At 41.1% G+C, this 17,048-nt stretch overlaps 1 protein-coding gene across 1 annotated transcript in view; it reads left to right on the plus strand.

Annotated features, from left to right (window-relative positions):
• Positions 1-17,048, plus strand: part of LOC121817702 (uncharacterized) — a 53,088-nt gene that overhangs the window by 30,938 nt on the left and 5,102 nt on the right.

Genomic DNA, 17,048 nt, shown 5'->3' on the forward strand with positions numbered 1-17,048 from the left:
GTATTGAAAGCAATTGGCTTATGCACTTATGGAGGCTGACTAGGCAAATTGGACATCTCTGGGGCAGACCACCAGGAAGGGCAGGCTGAAACCGTTAGGCAGGAGCTGAAACCGCATCCTCAAGGGGAATTTCTTCTCCCACAGGGAAGCCTGTTTTGCATTTAAAGCCTGACTGTTAGGAATATAAATTGACTCAGCCACTATGGAGAACAGTATGAAAGTTCATTAAAAAAAAACTAAAAATGAAACAGCCATATGCCGGGGTCCAGCCCCTGGTGGATCCAGGGTAATTTGAAGCAGGGACGGCATGGCAAGGAAAAATGTATTTATTTAGAAATATAAAAGAAATTAGGAAAGAATAGTGTAGTAGGAAAATTTAGTGGAGAAAAGATGCTGAATAACTTGGTTTATGGGGAAAGCCAATAAAACTTCAGGACAAGAAGTTTGCACCATCTACTTTGGGCCACCGGTGCCCGTTTGAATATCGGAGGGTGCCCTGCCTTGGGCTCCCTCTCTCACGGATCTTAGAAGCCAGGGCAAGTAACTAGACGTGGTGAGCCTCCCTGCTCCAGATGGGAATTCAGCCTGAAGAGAGAAAAGAAGAGACATGGAAGAAACCAGTCCAGTGACTGGCCCCTCCTCTATTGTTGTAAAGGCTTTTTATACCTTTTTTTGTACATAGAGATCAATGGATAATATAAAATTATGCAGTGTCAGCAGCCCTGATTCTTATGGAGACCAGGCTTTCTCTCTGCATACCTAGTTATATACACAAGTTTTAGGTGATTTACATCACCTTCTGGCCAGAAGGCCAATTAACATTTTACGGCCCTTTTCTGATACGGGTTTGTCAACCAGAAGACTTATTTGTCTTAAAAATGTTGTTCTTCCCAGAGTCTGGTGCCACTCTCAGAAAGCATTAAATAAAGTTACATTCTTACATATCAAAGACACAACAATTTATAACAATGAAAGAAGTACAGTGATTTATAACAAAGAGAAAAGTAATTAACTCAAAAGTCTAGTATTGCTAACATCAAAACTACTATATTCCTATTTCTATATCCCAATTACATTGATTAATATCCTTCAGGTGTCTAAAAGATAAAGAATATGGAGGCCTGGCAACAGTAATTGAGTCAACAGTGAAAACCCGTCACCAATATAATTTTTAGCTCTTTAGAAAAGGCTCTATATCTTTAAGATGCTTTAAGCTTTGTGCCTCTTGCGGTTGGGGGGCTATAAGCAATTCACAAATCGTAAAAGTCTGGGGGAACCTGTGAGGGAAGTTAGAGAGCCATCAAAGGGGTTTGAGCTGAAACATTCCTTTTATATGCAGGAGACTGAAGCCCTGAATTAACTTTTTTCCAGAGAAAGTCAGAAGAGTAGAAAGCACAGTACAATAAGGCAGGCAGACTCTGGTTTTGGGGGGTAGATGTTCAGGAAAACTCAGGGGGAACCCCTGAAGGCAGATCATGCCTTTGTGTTTTGTCGGGCTTCCTTCCTCATGACATTTGCCATGGGCGGGATTCCTCACGCTGGCTCCCGGCAACCATATGACCCAGAAATCCCACTACTGAGAATATGCCCTGAGCAAACCATCATTCAAAAAGACACAGGTACCCCACTGTTCATTGCAGTACTATTTACAGTTTACAAACAACCTAAATGTCCATCGACAGATGAATGGATAAAGAAGTTGTGGTACAATGGAATATTACTCAGCCATACAAGGAATGAAATTGGGTCATTTGCAGAGATGTGGATGGACCTAGAGTCTGTCATACACAGTGAAGTAAGTCAGAAAGAGAAAAACAAATGTCGTATATTAACACAATATGTGGAATCTAGAAAAATGGTACTGATGAACCTAGTTCCGAGACATAGATATGTGGATACCTATAGCACAAGCCATGATGTGAGGGTCAATTTTATGTGTCAACGTGGCTAGGGTACAGCCAGCTATGGGGGAATGGCAGGGTGGGATGAATTGGGAGATTAGGTTAGACATATATAAACTACTATGTGTAAAAGATAGCTATTAGGAAGCTGCTGCATAGCCCAGGGAGCTCAGCTTGGTGCTCTGTGATGACCGAGATGAATGGGATGGGGGGTGGTAGGTGGGAGGGAGGTCCAAGAAGGAGGGGATGTATAGATAGATAGATAGAGGTATATATATATCATCTATATATGTATATATATATACATCTATCTATCTATATCTATCTATCTATATATAGAGAGAGATAGATATATCATATATATATATATATAATCAGCTATATCTATCTATCTATCTATCTATCTATCTATCTGTAGCTGATTCACTTTGTTGTATAGCAGGAACTAACACAACATTATAAAGCAATTATACTCCAATTAAAAAAAGAACAGCCAGATTGAATTAGGCCTGCCCAGAACATATAAAATAATCTTCCATACTTGAAGTAATTGCTGATATATTTTAGTCATAGCTACAAGATACCTTCACTGCGACACAGATCAGCACTTGATTGGATAACTGGCCATATCCTAGGCAAGCTGACACACAAAACTGACCATCACATCATGGCTTATGTTGTGGGTGCACCTTCTTCCTATTCTAGGCACAGACATGCATTCAGATCGCAAGACATTCAATAGGGTCCCAAAGTACTGTGGAAGCACTTTGGGGGAAAAAAAAAAGTGAGTTATTTTTTATATATAATGTGTGGTATGAAATGCATGAAAAGTAAAAGTGAAAGCTGCTTAGTGGTGTCCAACTTTGTGACCCCATGGACTGTAGTCCATGAAATTCTCCAGGCCAGAATACTAGAGTGGGTAGCCTTTCCCTTCTCCACAGGATCTCCCCAACTCAGGAATCAAACCCAGGTCTCCTGCATTGCAGGCAGATTCTTTACCAGCTGAGCTACCAGGGAAGCCCAAGAATACTGGAGTGGGTAGCCTATCTGTTCTCCAGGGGATCTTCCTGACCCATGAATCAAACCGGGGTCTCCTGCATTGCGGGTGAATTCTTTACCAGCTGAGCTACTAGAGAAGCCCTTTCAGTCATGTCCAACTCTTGGTGACCCCATGGACTATACAGTGACATGTATAAGTATTATTATAATAATTACCCAGTGGCTTTTCATCTCTCCTAATGAAAGATGAGGATTAATGTAAATATTTTAAAGTGAAAAAGAGAAAGTATCAGCCACTTCAGTCATGTCCAACTCTTTGCAACCCCATGGACTGAAGCCTGCTAGGCTCCTCTGTCCATGGAATTCTCCAGGCAAGAACACTGGAGTGGGTTGCTATTTCTTTCTCCAGAGAATCTTCCCCAACCCAGACACCAAACCCAGGTCTCCCACATTGCAGGCAGATTCTTTGCCATCTGAACCACCAGGAAAATCTGTCATAAATTCTTCATTTACCCTTTAAAAGAATCCATGTACCAGGCATTGAGCTTAGATGGAGGATATTAAAATTAATATGGCGTAACACCTGGCCTCAGGGAGTTCATAGTCTACTCCTATTTCCACAAACAAGAAAACATGATTCTTTCCCAGTGTGAATCTGAGCATCCCGGACAGCCCACCCTGATTCAATTGTCTGTGTAAACAGCCTCTACTGACCGACTTCAGAGCAGGGTGTAACAGTTGGAAAATAGTAAGAAATGAAAACACCTCCTATTCTTTCAGAAAGAGTAGAGCCATTTCTTTCTGGTGTAATTCTTTTCATGAAATGCTTCCCAGAGAAGAGCTCCTTGAAGGCAGCAGAAGTGAGACAACTGTTTCTGAGACATAGGAAAACAAGAGGCCCAGCACCTGAGCTCACGGATGATCCCTCCTTGTTCTCCAGTGTGGCTGCTTTTAATCCCTTCTTCTATATTCTTTCTCCTGAGCGTCTCTTCCACTCTGCTTTTCTACCTCTCTCTCTCTCTCTCTCTCTCTCTTTTTTTTTTTTTTTTTGATGTGGACCATTTTTAAAGTCCTTATTGAATTTGTTACAATACTGTTTCTATTTTATATTTGGTTTTTTGGCCATGAAGCATATGGGATTTTAGTTCCCTGGCCAGGGATCAAACTTGCACACCCTGCATTGGAAGGTGAAATCTTAACCACTGGACTGCCAGGGAAGTCCCTCTACCTCTCTTTTCCTCTCTTCTTTTTCCTTTTCTCCTGCCTTTTCAAGCCTGGGACCCCCCACCCCCCGTCTTTGGTCACTGTCAAGCCCCATGGTAGCCTCAGCTAAAGGACATGCCGTGATCCATTTTCTAACTTGTCAGTAGAGGGATGGGGGGAATAAAAGCCAAAAAAAAAAAAAAGGAAAACTCTGTTCAAGGTAAAATGGTAAGAAGTGGGAAGTTTTAAACTTCAGTTTTCCTTTGGTTTATTTGATGGTGTAATTTTTTAACTAGTCCAATAATTATTTCATGTTGATGATGATAATGAAATACCAATGACTTTGATCATTTTAAAAAGTTTATGTCATGAAGACAACCAATGCTATTCTTTTTTACGCCTTAGGGGCTCTTTTTCCCCAGTTTTTCTGTCTTTAATTACTGAAGGTCTTTTGAAAAAAGAAAATCAATCCTTTGCAAACTGAAACTGTACAATGTCTACCCTTATTGAGACTTGGGCAGCATGCAAACATGCGTGGAAACTGAATTGTGAACAAATGGTTCAGAATTTTATGAAAATTCATTTAATTATGCTCACCATGTCTTTCTATTGATGGAATGTGCCTCTAACTCCTTGTGGACAATAACATTAAGAAATCTAATTCATGTGAGTAAAGGATTTTGCTGTTGTTGCTTAAATCATTAAATTTCTCTCAGAAACCATTTTGTCTAAGTGAGTAGTGTCACTATTATTGGAGAGGAGAAACTGAGGAAAATACACCATGAAACAAGGAGATTCCTCTCAAACATTACAACATATTTTCACATCATTTGCCTTCTATGCATCAAAATATCAATGCAATGTTTTATGCTGGTAGGCAGTGCAAAACCCCAGCACTGCATATCGCCTGACATTTTAGTTGAACAAATGCCCAAAGGACCCTCCCAGGTGGATGTAACTTGGCTTTGGGCAATTAGTGTCCAAAGCCACATTAATGTTGTCTTCCTGAATCTGCAACTTGACAGCCTGATAAACAATAGCACTGAGAGAGGTGTGAACTTCCACTATTTATCTCAATGGGCTGTTAACTTTGAAACCTAATTATGATCACTTAAATGCCAACACTGTTAATCATTTCACTGCTGATCACTGTACCAGAAACCTCCAGCCACAGTGATGTGCTTCTTCCCAGGGCTCCCGGACTCAGTTGCCATGTTCTGATGTGCTTTTTCAGAAAAAGTGCTCTTGTTAGCCCTGTCAACCTTAGACTGCTTAACTGGGTGTGTTCAACGCTTGAGCCCTTGGGTAAGCAAAGCACCTATTACTGTTTTTAAAGCAAAGAAAAGAAATGGATACCTGTTGTCTCATTTTGTTTGTTGGTTTTTAAACACTGACACTGATGAGTTTTCTTCTGAAACCCGTTGCATCTTTATGGAAATCTAAATTCTTTGGAATCCCAGAGTTATCACCGGCAGTAATGTAAATGAAATAGGAGCACAGAGGGTGCTTTTCCACAAGACACTGGGGTGAGTTTATAGTATAACTGAATTTGAGGAATTTCTGATATCATAGACTTCAACCTCCTGTCTAAAGTTGGAATCATTTTGCACAATCTGATCCAAATTCTGCAGCCTCTCTCTGAATATTTTCTGGGTTAGGTAACTCACTGCCTCATGTGGAAGCCCATCTCATTGCTTGCCTAGCTTTGGTTCTTGGAGGGTTCATCCTTATATTCACTGACTGTAATTCTCCCTAGTATAATTTTCATCCTTTGGCCCCAATTCACTCATCACATACAAAACATTCTCTCATCCAATTTCAAATATCTTTAACAATGGTTCTTCCAAATATCCCATCCTAAATACCAGTAATTCATTTATAATAGGCTCCTTTATTGACATGTTCTTTACATCTATTAACTCATTTAATTATCAAAAGCCTGTGAAATAGACATTTCATGACTATTTTATAGATTAGGAAAATAAAACTCAGCAAGATTAAGCATACAGGATAATTAAGTGAAAAGGTGGGTTTATATATATCTATATAAAACTGAATCTCCTTGCTGTACACCAGAAAGTAACACAGCATGGTAAATCAACTGTACTTCAGTAAAAAATAAATAAGAATACAATAAGTCCCCTACATATGAACCTTCAAGCTGCAAACTTTCAAAGATGGGAACGTGCATCTGGTTCCAACAAGGAACCAGAACTTGTGCCATCAACATCAAGCAAGAGTGAAATTGCAGCTTGCCCTCCATCTCCTATTGCTGACAATTCTTCAGCTCTACCACCTCCCACCTCCTCACTCTCCTCCAGTCAGTAACTCTACTTGGCTGGTTCTTGACGCCAGCCCCTCCCTGTATGCCAGCTGTTGTACTACATTACTGTACTTTTCAAGGTACTGTAGGTAAGATCAAAAATGTTTTCTTGTTTGTTTGTTTTTATGTATTATTTGTGGGAAAAATATCATATTATAAACCTACTGTTGTACTATATAGCCAATTGTGTTAGTAGCATACCTAGGCTAACTTTGTCGGACTTACAAACAAACTGTACTTACAAATGTGTTCTCAGAATGGAACTTATTCATATGCAGGGGACTTACAATATACTTAGCCTCATATGACAAATTTCAAATGTGATCAATATGGCTACACTGGGATGAAAACTTTTCTCATCATGATGAGAAAAACATACAACAGCCGAGTAGAAGACTGTTATTATAGAAAAAGCAAACACTTACTAGAAGTATGAATCCAGATGGGGGCTTGGCTTTAAATACCATGCAATTTGTTGACATACAACACTCAGAAATTCAACAAATAAAGACTAAGAGCAACGGGAGACAGTTTCCTTCCTTCTCCAGAAGAAATTCAAGTGGTCACTTGTTTGCAGTTCAGAATAGCTTTGCATCATAGACATTTATTTTGTCCAGAAAAATCACCTAATGATGAGTATGTGTGGCTTCACATGTGAAGGGGAAAGGTGATGGAAGAAAAGCAGAAAAAAAGGAATGAACAGTTGCAACTAAAGTCAGTATATGTTATGCAGGATTTCACTATCATTTTGAGAAATATAATGGAAAACAAAAATCAGCATGAAGTAGAAGGAAAAAGGCGATGGCACCCCACTCCAGTACTCTTGCCTGGAAAATCCCATGGACAGAGGAGCCTGGTGGGCTGCGGTACATGGGGTCGCAAAGAGTTGGACACGACTGAGAGACTTCCCTTTCACTTTTCACTTTCATGCACTGGAGAAGGAAATGGCAATTCACTCCAGTGTTCTTGCCTGGAGAATCCCAGGGACAGGGGAGCCTGGTGGGCTGCCATCTATGGGGTCACACAGAGTCAGACACGACTGAAGTGGCTTAGCAGCAGCAGAAGGAAAGTCCCCTGGGAAACTACAGTTGATATCTTTCCTGAGGCAAATATATGTCTCAGGGGGCGCAGTTGGTAAAGAATCTGCCTGCCAATGCAGAAGATGCATGTTTGAATCCTGGGTCAGGAAGATCCTCTGCAGAAGGGAATGGCAACCCACTCCAGTATTCTTGCCTGGAGAATTCCATGGACAGAGGAGCCTGGTGGGCTACAGTCTATGGGGTTGCAAAGAGTTGGACATGACTAAGCAGGCGCGCAAGGACAAGGCAAATACGAAAAAAAAAAAAAAAAACTAAACATTGCACTGGCCAAAATATTCATTCAGGTTTTTCTATAAGACTAATCTTTCTAATGAGTTCTCCCCTCCTCCATCTTAGACCAGACGCACTGTTTGTCCCTCAGAAAATGTGTAAGACAATTGTTCTCAAAGTGTGTTCCTCAAACCAGCAGTATCAGCACTATCTAGGAACTAATTACTATTAACAGCAATGAAGTTCTCAGGCCCACCCCAGACACTCTAGAGGTGGGGTGTGAGACAAAAACAGCAAGCTCTCTAGGAAATTCTGAAGCTCGCTGGTCTATGGTTCTACAACAAATCAGCCAGGACAGCCCAGCTACAGCCAATATTTCCATTATTCCTAGCCATCTACCAGCTCATTCTCTGCATCCATCACCATTAATTTGATTGCAAAATTAGAAAGAAGGAAATCCATGCACCCATATTTGAAATCTGTGCTCCAACGCACCACTGACAAGACCCTGCCTGGGAGCCTGCATACTTTGGCTATTTTTTACACAGTGTCCCAAGTAAGCTAAGCAGAAAATTTGGGAGAAATTAGATATGTGCATGAAATTTTAAATAGTTTGAATAAAACCTTTGGGTTCAACCTTTCAAGAGTTATAACTCTTGCATGCAACTTAGGAAAACAATCCTAAAATCTACTGAAAACTATTGAAAACCCAAATTCTTCTACCCCAAACTTGAAAATGCACAGTATTCTAATCATTATGTAAAAATAAAATAATCATCCTTTGTACACTCTACTGATCACTTTTTCTGAACAAACTAAAAGCATAGCTTCAGCAATAAATCTCTAAGATTTTCTCAAGTAAGTGTTATTCATTCCAGAGCAGCTCTTTTCCTGAAATCCTGTACCTCTTGACACTAGATCAGTCTGCTGTTGTTAGAGGCATATCAAGCTCTACAATTACAACAAACCCAGACTGAATGATTTTTCTCCATGTTTATTTTTTTTTCGATCAAAATGAGTTCATATTCTTAAGGGCACCAAACAAGGCAACCCAGGAAAGTATCCTTCTATTCTGCCATCTTAAATTGGAAGCTCTGCTTCAAGATATTCTTAATCCAAGCTATACTTCAAGGTTACCTAAGGAGAGGAGAAGAGGGTGACAGAGAATAAGATGGTTGAATGGCATCACTGACTCAATAGACATGAGTTTAAGCAAACTCCAGAAGATAGTGAAAGACAGTGAAGCCAGGCTTGCTACAGTCCATGGGGTTGCAAAGAGTCAGACATGACTGGGTGACTGAACAAGAACAAAGGAGAGTCAGATTCTCATATGCTTGTTTTGTTATCTAAGAGAGGGAGAAGAGAAGCCACTACCTGGGGTTTATTACCTGGAAGTATTGAGTTGGCAAAAAAATTCACACAGAATTTTCTGGAAGATGTTATGGAAAAGCCTGAACAAATTTTTGATCAACCCAATATATCATCAAAGATGTTTGGATCATTGGAAATCAATTAGTCCTCTCTTATAAGGTTACTTTTGGGGTGGGGGGTGGATAGTGTTGCTGGGCTATGGAGGAGATAATCACATACTCTTGAATAGAGACAGTCAAGAACCATGAAGGGTCTGAGATTTTTATCCTAATCACAAGATAACAAGTGAGCCCACCGCAGATTCATAGAAAAAGGCATGAGCAACTTGGGAGAAAGACAAAGAATTTTGTCTGCAATAGCAGTAGCCAGAGGGTCTGCATTTGTACCAGTTACCCTACCATCACTCCCAGAAGGTGATTAATGAGGGCCAGTCGATGTCTGCACAGTGAGTTGCATTACAGGAGAGGAATCCTGAGGTTAGGGAATCTGCATCTTCTATAGTGGACAGCAGGCCTTTTTAACCTCTGGCCCAGAGAGAGAGATTATTTTCTTATTATAAAATACAAGATAAATTATTATGAGATATTATCTTATTATTTGATAGCTCAGTTTCTAAGTTATGTCCGCCTCTTGTGACCCCATGGACTAAAGCCCACCAAGCTCCTCTGTCCATGGGATTTTCCAGGCAAGATTACTGGACCGGGTAGGCGTTCCTTTCTCCAGAGTATCTTCCCAATCCAGGAATCAAACCTGGGTCTCCTGCCTTATAGGCAGATCCTGCACCATCTGAGCCACCAGGGAAACCCAAATTATTATTATACTGGACAGTATCTCCTAAGGTTATTCATTATTTAAACTCCTTGTAAAGATCATTCAGAATAGGGCAGTCAGTTCCTCTGTTCACAATACAAACAGAAATACAGGAGATCCTTAGAGAATTCTCTCCCAGCACTGGCTGAAGCCACGGGCACTGGAGGGGCCCATCTCCCTGGGTTCAACCCGCAGCTCTCGAGCACATAACATCTTAGTCTGTTTTCTAATTTATAAAATGAAGGTAATAATAGGAAGCATTTCAAAGTGTTGTTGTGTTTAAGTGAGATGATACCTAATACATGTAAAGCACTTTACACAATGCCTGATAGAGAATAAATATTTAAATGTGATTATTTTTCCTGTTAGCACTACAGCTGGCAGTATTGAGGAGAACATCCTCAGATGTCACAGAATTCCCATTACAACTCGATCCTTAATTTCCAAACCCTCTTCTGTGGTTGTTTTTTTTTCCTCCTGGTTATGTTGCCTCTGAGATTCCAAAACTCCCCACAGACCCGCTGGTGAAAGGGTTTCCTGCTGTTTGGAAATGTCTTCTCCTTCACGACTCCCTCCCCAGGACGGGTCTCCATCCTTAACTCTTCTGTGTCTCTTTTTGTCTTTTATATTTTGTCCTACCTCCTTTCCAAGAGAGGAATGGGCTGCCTTTCTGGGTGCCTGGTGTCCTCCGCCAGCGTTCAGAAGTTGCTTTGTGGCAGTTGCTCAGCATTCAAATGATCTTTTGATGAATTTGTGGGGGAGAGAGTGGTCTCCCCGTCCTATTCTTCCACCATCGTAGGACCGGCCCTCCCAAACTCTGAAAAAGAAAGCAACTGTAGAAATAAATCATAGAGACATGATACTACAAAAATTATGAAAAACCACATTCTATTTACTCTAATATTTGTGTCATATACAATCTATTTCTTATCAAAAAGAACTAACCAAATATAAGTACCACCTTTTGTAAAAAATCAAACTCTATCACTTCCAACTGTCCTCTTTTAGCTAATTTACCACCACACCTAATTTGATTGTGATTGTCAGCCACTCAGTTGTGTCCAACTCTTTGTGACCCCATGGATTGTAGCCCACCAGGCTCCTCTGTCCATAGGGATTGTCCAGGCAAGAATACTGAAGTGGATTGCCATTATCTTCTCTGGGGGAACTTCCCAACCCAGGTTCCTGCACTGGAGGCAGATTCTTTACCATCTGAGCCACCAGGGACGTTACTACCACACCTAATACTATCTTATTCTCAATACAACTGAGGGAAATTCACATAGAGTATTTTAATTTCAGCCACATGTTTAATGAGGCCTATTGTGATATTCTGTGGACAAGATACAAAATGTGGGCTGGAAGACAAATGCAGTTTGGCAAATCGGCAAGAAGTTTCACAAGCAAGTAAAAACTTTAATTAACTGGAGGCAAGAAGGTTTACTAGTAAGAACAAGAAGTTAGACAGATGTAGAGTCAAAAATCAACTTCTGTACTTTCTAGCTGTGTTAGTAGAATTAAAGATTAAATGTGCTAATACAGTCAAGGGATCATTTATAGTATCATATACATGGTAGATATTCTGTAAAAGTTGTTTTCCTCCCCCATTCCCTGTTAATTGATATCAGCCCACAGAAAATGAAGGCTTGGACAGCTTTGTCTTTAAACTCTGTCCTCTCCACACTTTCAATCAATTATCTGGATGAAGGAGTCAACAGCATAATTGTTACATTTGCCAAAGGCACAGAGCTGGGAGAAACAGAGAATATACTAGGTGGTTGAATCAGTATTCAAAAAATTTTGAACAGCCTGGAAACTTAGTCTAGTTCAAAATCACAAGATCATATTAAATAGGGATAAATTTAAAGTCTTCTATTTGACTCTATGTACCAAAAATTTAACTTCATAAACTACATGAAAGAGAAAGACTTCGTTTTCTTTTCTTTTCTTTTTTTTTTTTTTTAAGTTGAAAATGATTCAGAGTTGAATCTGATTCAGGGTTTTTGCAAAAAGTAAGCTGTGGAGGTCTTTAAACACCAAGCTATGGAGTTATGACAGTCCGATCTGTTTTCCAGATTCCAACTTTACTTAAATACTAGCATTTTGAGGGCAGGGGGACTATATTTAATACTATTTGATTTCTACCTATTTTAATACAGTTTACATTTCCTGAATGGCATTTGGCAGACAGTACCTTTTGCATTCAATCCCTGGGTTGGGAAGATCCCCTAGAGAGGGGAATGTGTCTACCTACTCCAGTATTCATGCCTGGAGAATTTCCTGGACAGAGAAGCCTGGTGAGCTACAGTCCATGGGGTCGCAAAGAGTTGGACATGACTGAGACACACACACACACACACACACACACACACACACACACACCTTGCATTCAACTGGGGAACTTGAAACAGAAAGCCTTTCAAAGAGGCTCCAGTGGCATTAGCCAGAGTCACCCTGGAGAGATGGAAGGCACCTTCATTCCCCTTGGAGGCCAAGCATCATCCTGCCTCCACCAGCCTCTCCCACTGCTCAAAAGCTATTCTTTTATTCTCAAAATATTAAACAATGTCATTAAATAAATTAAATTACATTTAAATTATTGAAATTTCAAAAGACTTCATGTTGGTAATATCAAATAGGAGAAAGAGAAAAGGACATACTTAAAAACCAGTTATTCTGACTGAATTCAATCTTACAATTTGCCTGCAATTCATAAAACGATTCCAGCTGTGTTTCTTTGGGGTTTTGCTGCTGGGATACTTTAGTGAATAGTCCCCAAACCAATACTATGTCTTTCTTGATTCCCCTTAGGAATCTATAGCAGAATCTCCAGTTTTTCATTAAACATAACATTTAGAAATTGACATGATCAATTCAAAAGACCACTCAGTACTGCTGATAGAAGTGCAAGGGTCAATGGGCCTGAATTTTCCCTCTGAGTTTAGAAAGTGCTGACTTCAGATTCCAGAGCCTGGAGGTAGAAGGAGCTGTCTCCCATCCCTTCCTCCACCATAAATTCTTCTTTCTGGGTATCTCTTATTTCCTGATTCTTTAATGCTGTCTGACGTGTTGTTAAGCAATCTTGCTCCAGGTGGCGCTAGTGGTAAAGAGTGAGTGAGTGAAAGTCACTCAATCGTGTCCACCTCTTTACAACCCCATGGACTATACATCCCATGGAATTCTCCAGGCCACAGTGCTGGAGTGGGTAGCCTTTTCCTTCTCCAGGGGATCTTCCCAACCCAGGGATTGAACCCAGGTCTCCCGCACTGCAGGCATATTCTTTATCAGCTGAACCACAAGTGGTCAAGAACCTGCCTGCTGGTGCAGGAGAAGGTAAGAGACGGGGGTCAATCCCTAGGTCAGGAAGATCCCCTGGAGGAGGGCAAGGCAATCCACTCCAGGATTCTCACCTGGAGAAACCCATGGACAAAGGAGCCTGGCGGGCTACGGTCCATAGGGTTGCCAGGAGTCAGACAGGACCGAAGCAACTTAGCTTGCACATACTCCCCAAAATCGCAGGCTTGAATATGCCCTGGACTTTGGGGGCAATCTAATCTTCATCCAGGGCATTTTATGACAATACTGGATTTCTTGTCACGTCATCAGCATGTGTCCTCAGTCATTCCAGCAGTAACGCAGCCTCACTGCTAGTTTTTCTAGGACCTGTCTCCCTGGACTTCTGCTTTGAAAAGAACCAAGCTCCACTACTGAGTCTCCATTTTTTTATCCTGTGTCTGAATCCCTTTCCCTGTAGACTTCCCACCTCCTCCGTTCCTCTTAACTAGAAACTGTCTTTCATTTGATAGCTAATCTATCACCATTCCTTCAAAGAAACCACAATCCTACTTTGAATTCTTGGAAGAGACCAACTGCCAGGATTGCTGCTTGCTGCCCATCATTTACACTCCTTAAAGAACTTAATCTGTCTGGCTGGATTTCCTGCTATCAAATGTTGAATAACATCTTCCCATTGCCCCAAGCACTTGCTCCAACTCGATGAAGATAGCTTTTTAGGTGTGTGTCTCAGACATTGTACTAGGTGTGTTGCTGGCCAAAATCTTGGCCTTTTCTGCCCACCGAAGTCAAATTAAAAAATAGAGCAAGTTTGGAGGAAACAGAAAGGTGGCTTTAATTCTCAGCCAGTGGAGAGGGGAAGACAATAAGCTCAGGCTTCAAGCACTGTGCACCCCCTCCATGAATCTAGGGGCTTCTTTAAGGCAAGGGCTTGCAGTCAGGTGTCAGTGATGAGGAACAAAGGTGATGGGATCTTGATTTCTTCCTCTCGCATTGTTTCAGAGACAGTCTTGGACTGGTGTCAGTAAGCCAGTGATTGAATCTGGCAGTTGGGGGCTCTGCAGCCTTCTTTCTGATATGTAAGGGGAAGGGTGTTGTAAGGGTAAACACCAGATATAGGATGTATTTAGCACAGAGTCATAGCAAACACCCTCTCCCAACAACACAAGAGAAGACTCTACACATGGACATCACCAGATGGTCAACACCAAAATCAGACTAATTATATTCTTTGCAGCCAAAGATGGAGAAGCTCTATACAGTCAGCAAAAATAAGACCGGGAGCTGACTATGGCTCACATCATGAACTCCTTATTGCCAAATTCAGACTTAAATTGAAGAAAATAGGGAAAACCACTAGACCATTCAGGTATGACCTAAATCAAATCCCTTATGATTATACAGTGGAAGTGAGAAATAGATTTAAGGGCCTAGTTTTGATAGATAGAGTGCTTGATGAACTATGGAATGAGGTTCCTGACATTGTACAGGAGACAGGGATCAAGACCATCCCCATGGAAAAGAAATGCAAAAAAGCAAAATGGCTGTCTGGGGAGGCCTTAAAAATACCTGGGAAAAGAAGAGAAGTGAAAAGCAAAGGAGAAAAGGAAAGATAGAAGCATCTGAATGCAGAGTTCCAAAAAATAGCAAGAAGAGATAAGAAAGCCTTCTTCAGCGATCAATGGAAAGAAATAGAGGAAAACAACAGAATGGGAAAGACTAGAGATCTCTTCAAGAAAATTAGAGATTCCAAGGGAACATTTCATGCAAAGATGGGCTCGATAAAGGACAGAAATGGTATGGACCTAATAGAAGCAGAAGGTATTAAGAAGAGGTGGCAAGCACACACAGAAGAACTGTACAGAAAAGATCTTCATGACCCAGATAATCACGATGGTGTGATCACTCACCTAGAGCCAGACATCCTGGAATGTGAAGTCAAGTGGGCCTTAGAAAGCATCACTACAAACAAAGCTAGTGGAGATGATGGCATTCCAGTTGAGCTATTTCAAATCCTGAAAGATGATACTGTGAAAGTGCTGCACTCAATATGCAAATTTGGAAAACTCAGCAGTGGCCACAGGACTGAAAAAAGGTCAGTTTTCATTCCAATCCCAAAGAAAAGCAATGCCAAAGAATGCTCAAACTACCACACAATTGCATTCATCTCACACACTAGTAAAGTAATGCTCAAAATTCTCCAAGTCAGGCTTCAGCAATACGTAAACTGTGGACTTCCAGATGTTCAAGCTAGTTTTAGAAAAGGCAGAGGAACCAGAGATCAAATTGCCAACATCCGCTGGATCATGGAAAAGCAAGAGAGTTCCAGAAAAACATCTATTTCTGCTTTATTGACTATGCCAAAGCCTTTGACTGTGTGGATCATAATAAACTGTGGAAAATTCTGAAAGAGATGGAAATACAGACCACCTGACCTGCCTCTTGAGAAATCTGTATGCAGGTCAGGAAGCAACAGTTAGAACTGGACATGGAACAACAGACTGGTTCCAAATAGGAAAAGGAGTACGTCAAGGCTGTATATTGTCACCCTGCTTATTTAACTTCTATGCAGAGTACATCATGAGAAATGCTGGGCTGGAAGAAGCACAAGCTGGAATCAAGATTACCGGGAGAAATATCAATAACCTCAGATATGCAGATGACACCACCCTTATGGCAGAAAGTGAAGAGGAACTAAAAGCCCTGTTGATGAAAGTGAAAGAGGAGATTGAAAAAGTTGGCTTAAAGCTCAACATTCAGAAAACAAAGATCATAGCATCTCGTCCCATCACTTCATGGGAAATAGATGGGGAAACAGTAGAAACAGTGTCAGACTTTATTTTGGGGGGCTCCAAAATCACTGTAGATGGTGACTGCAGCCATGAAATTAAAAGATGCTTACTCCCTGGAAGAAAAGTTATGACCAACCTAGATAGCATATTCAAAAGCAGAGACATTAGTTTGTCAACAAAGGTCCATCTAGTCAAGGTTATGGTTTGTCCAGTGGTCATGAATGGATGTGAGAGTTGGACTGTGAAGAAAGCTGAGCACCGAAGAATTGCTGCTTTTAAACTGTGGTGTTGGAGAAGACTCTTGAGAGTCCTTTGGACTCAAGGAGATCCAACCAGTCCATTCTGAAGGAGATCAGCCCTGGGATTTCTTTGGAAGGAATGCTGCTAAATCTGAAGCTCCAGTACTTTGGCCACCTCATGCGAAGAGTTGACTCATTGGAAAAAACTCTGATGCTGGGAAGGATTGGAGGCAGGAGGAGAAGGGGACGACCAAGGATGAGATGGCTGGATGGCATCACTGACTCAGTGGATGTGAGTCTGAATGAACTCTGAGAGATGGTGATGGATAGGGAGGCCTGGTGTGCTGTGATTCATGGGGTCGCAAAGGGTCGGACACGACTGAGCAACTGAACTGAACTGAGCGTAGAGTCAAAGGAAAAAATGGGAATTGTAGCTCCCGTAGAGTTAGGGGGCAAAAAAAGCAAACTTGGTTACAGACATGCAGAGTTAGGAGCAGTTAAAGTAAAAACTCTGAGAATGTTCAGGCCTGCTCACTGTTCTCTTTATCTTCTTTGTTCTCAGGAAAGGAAAAGAGAAAAACTCATCCTTCTTTCTGCTTTTCACTGCAATAGGTGCTAGCTTCTGGTTCTTATTCTCTCATTATCTTCAGCAAATAATGTCACTGAAGAACCTAAGCCACTCCATTCTGTTAACAGAAAAACTCCATTTTGTAAGGTTCCGGAAAAAGAGCCTTTGGAAATCCCCTGACCTCACCCCACCACCCATGAGCCGATGGGACCCCAGACCAGAATCTCCTGACTTAACA

The sequence above is a fragment of the Ovis aries genome, chromosome 23, assembly GCF_016772045.2.
Source record: "Ovis aries strain OAR_USU_Benz2616 breed Rambouillet chromosome 23, ARS-UI_Ramb_v3.0, whole genome shotgun sequence".
Taxonomy (NCBI): domain Eukaryota; kingdom Metazoa; phylum Chordata; class Mammalia; order Artiodactyla; family Bovidae; genus Ovis; species Ovis aries.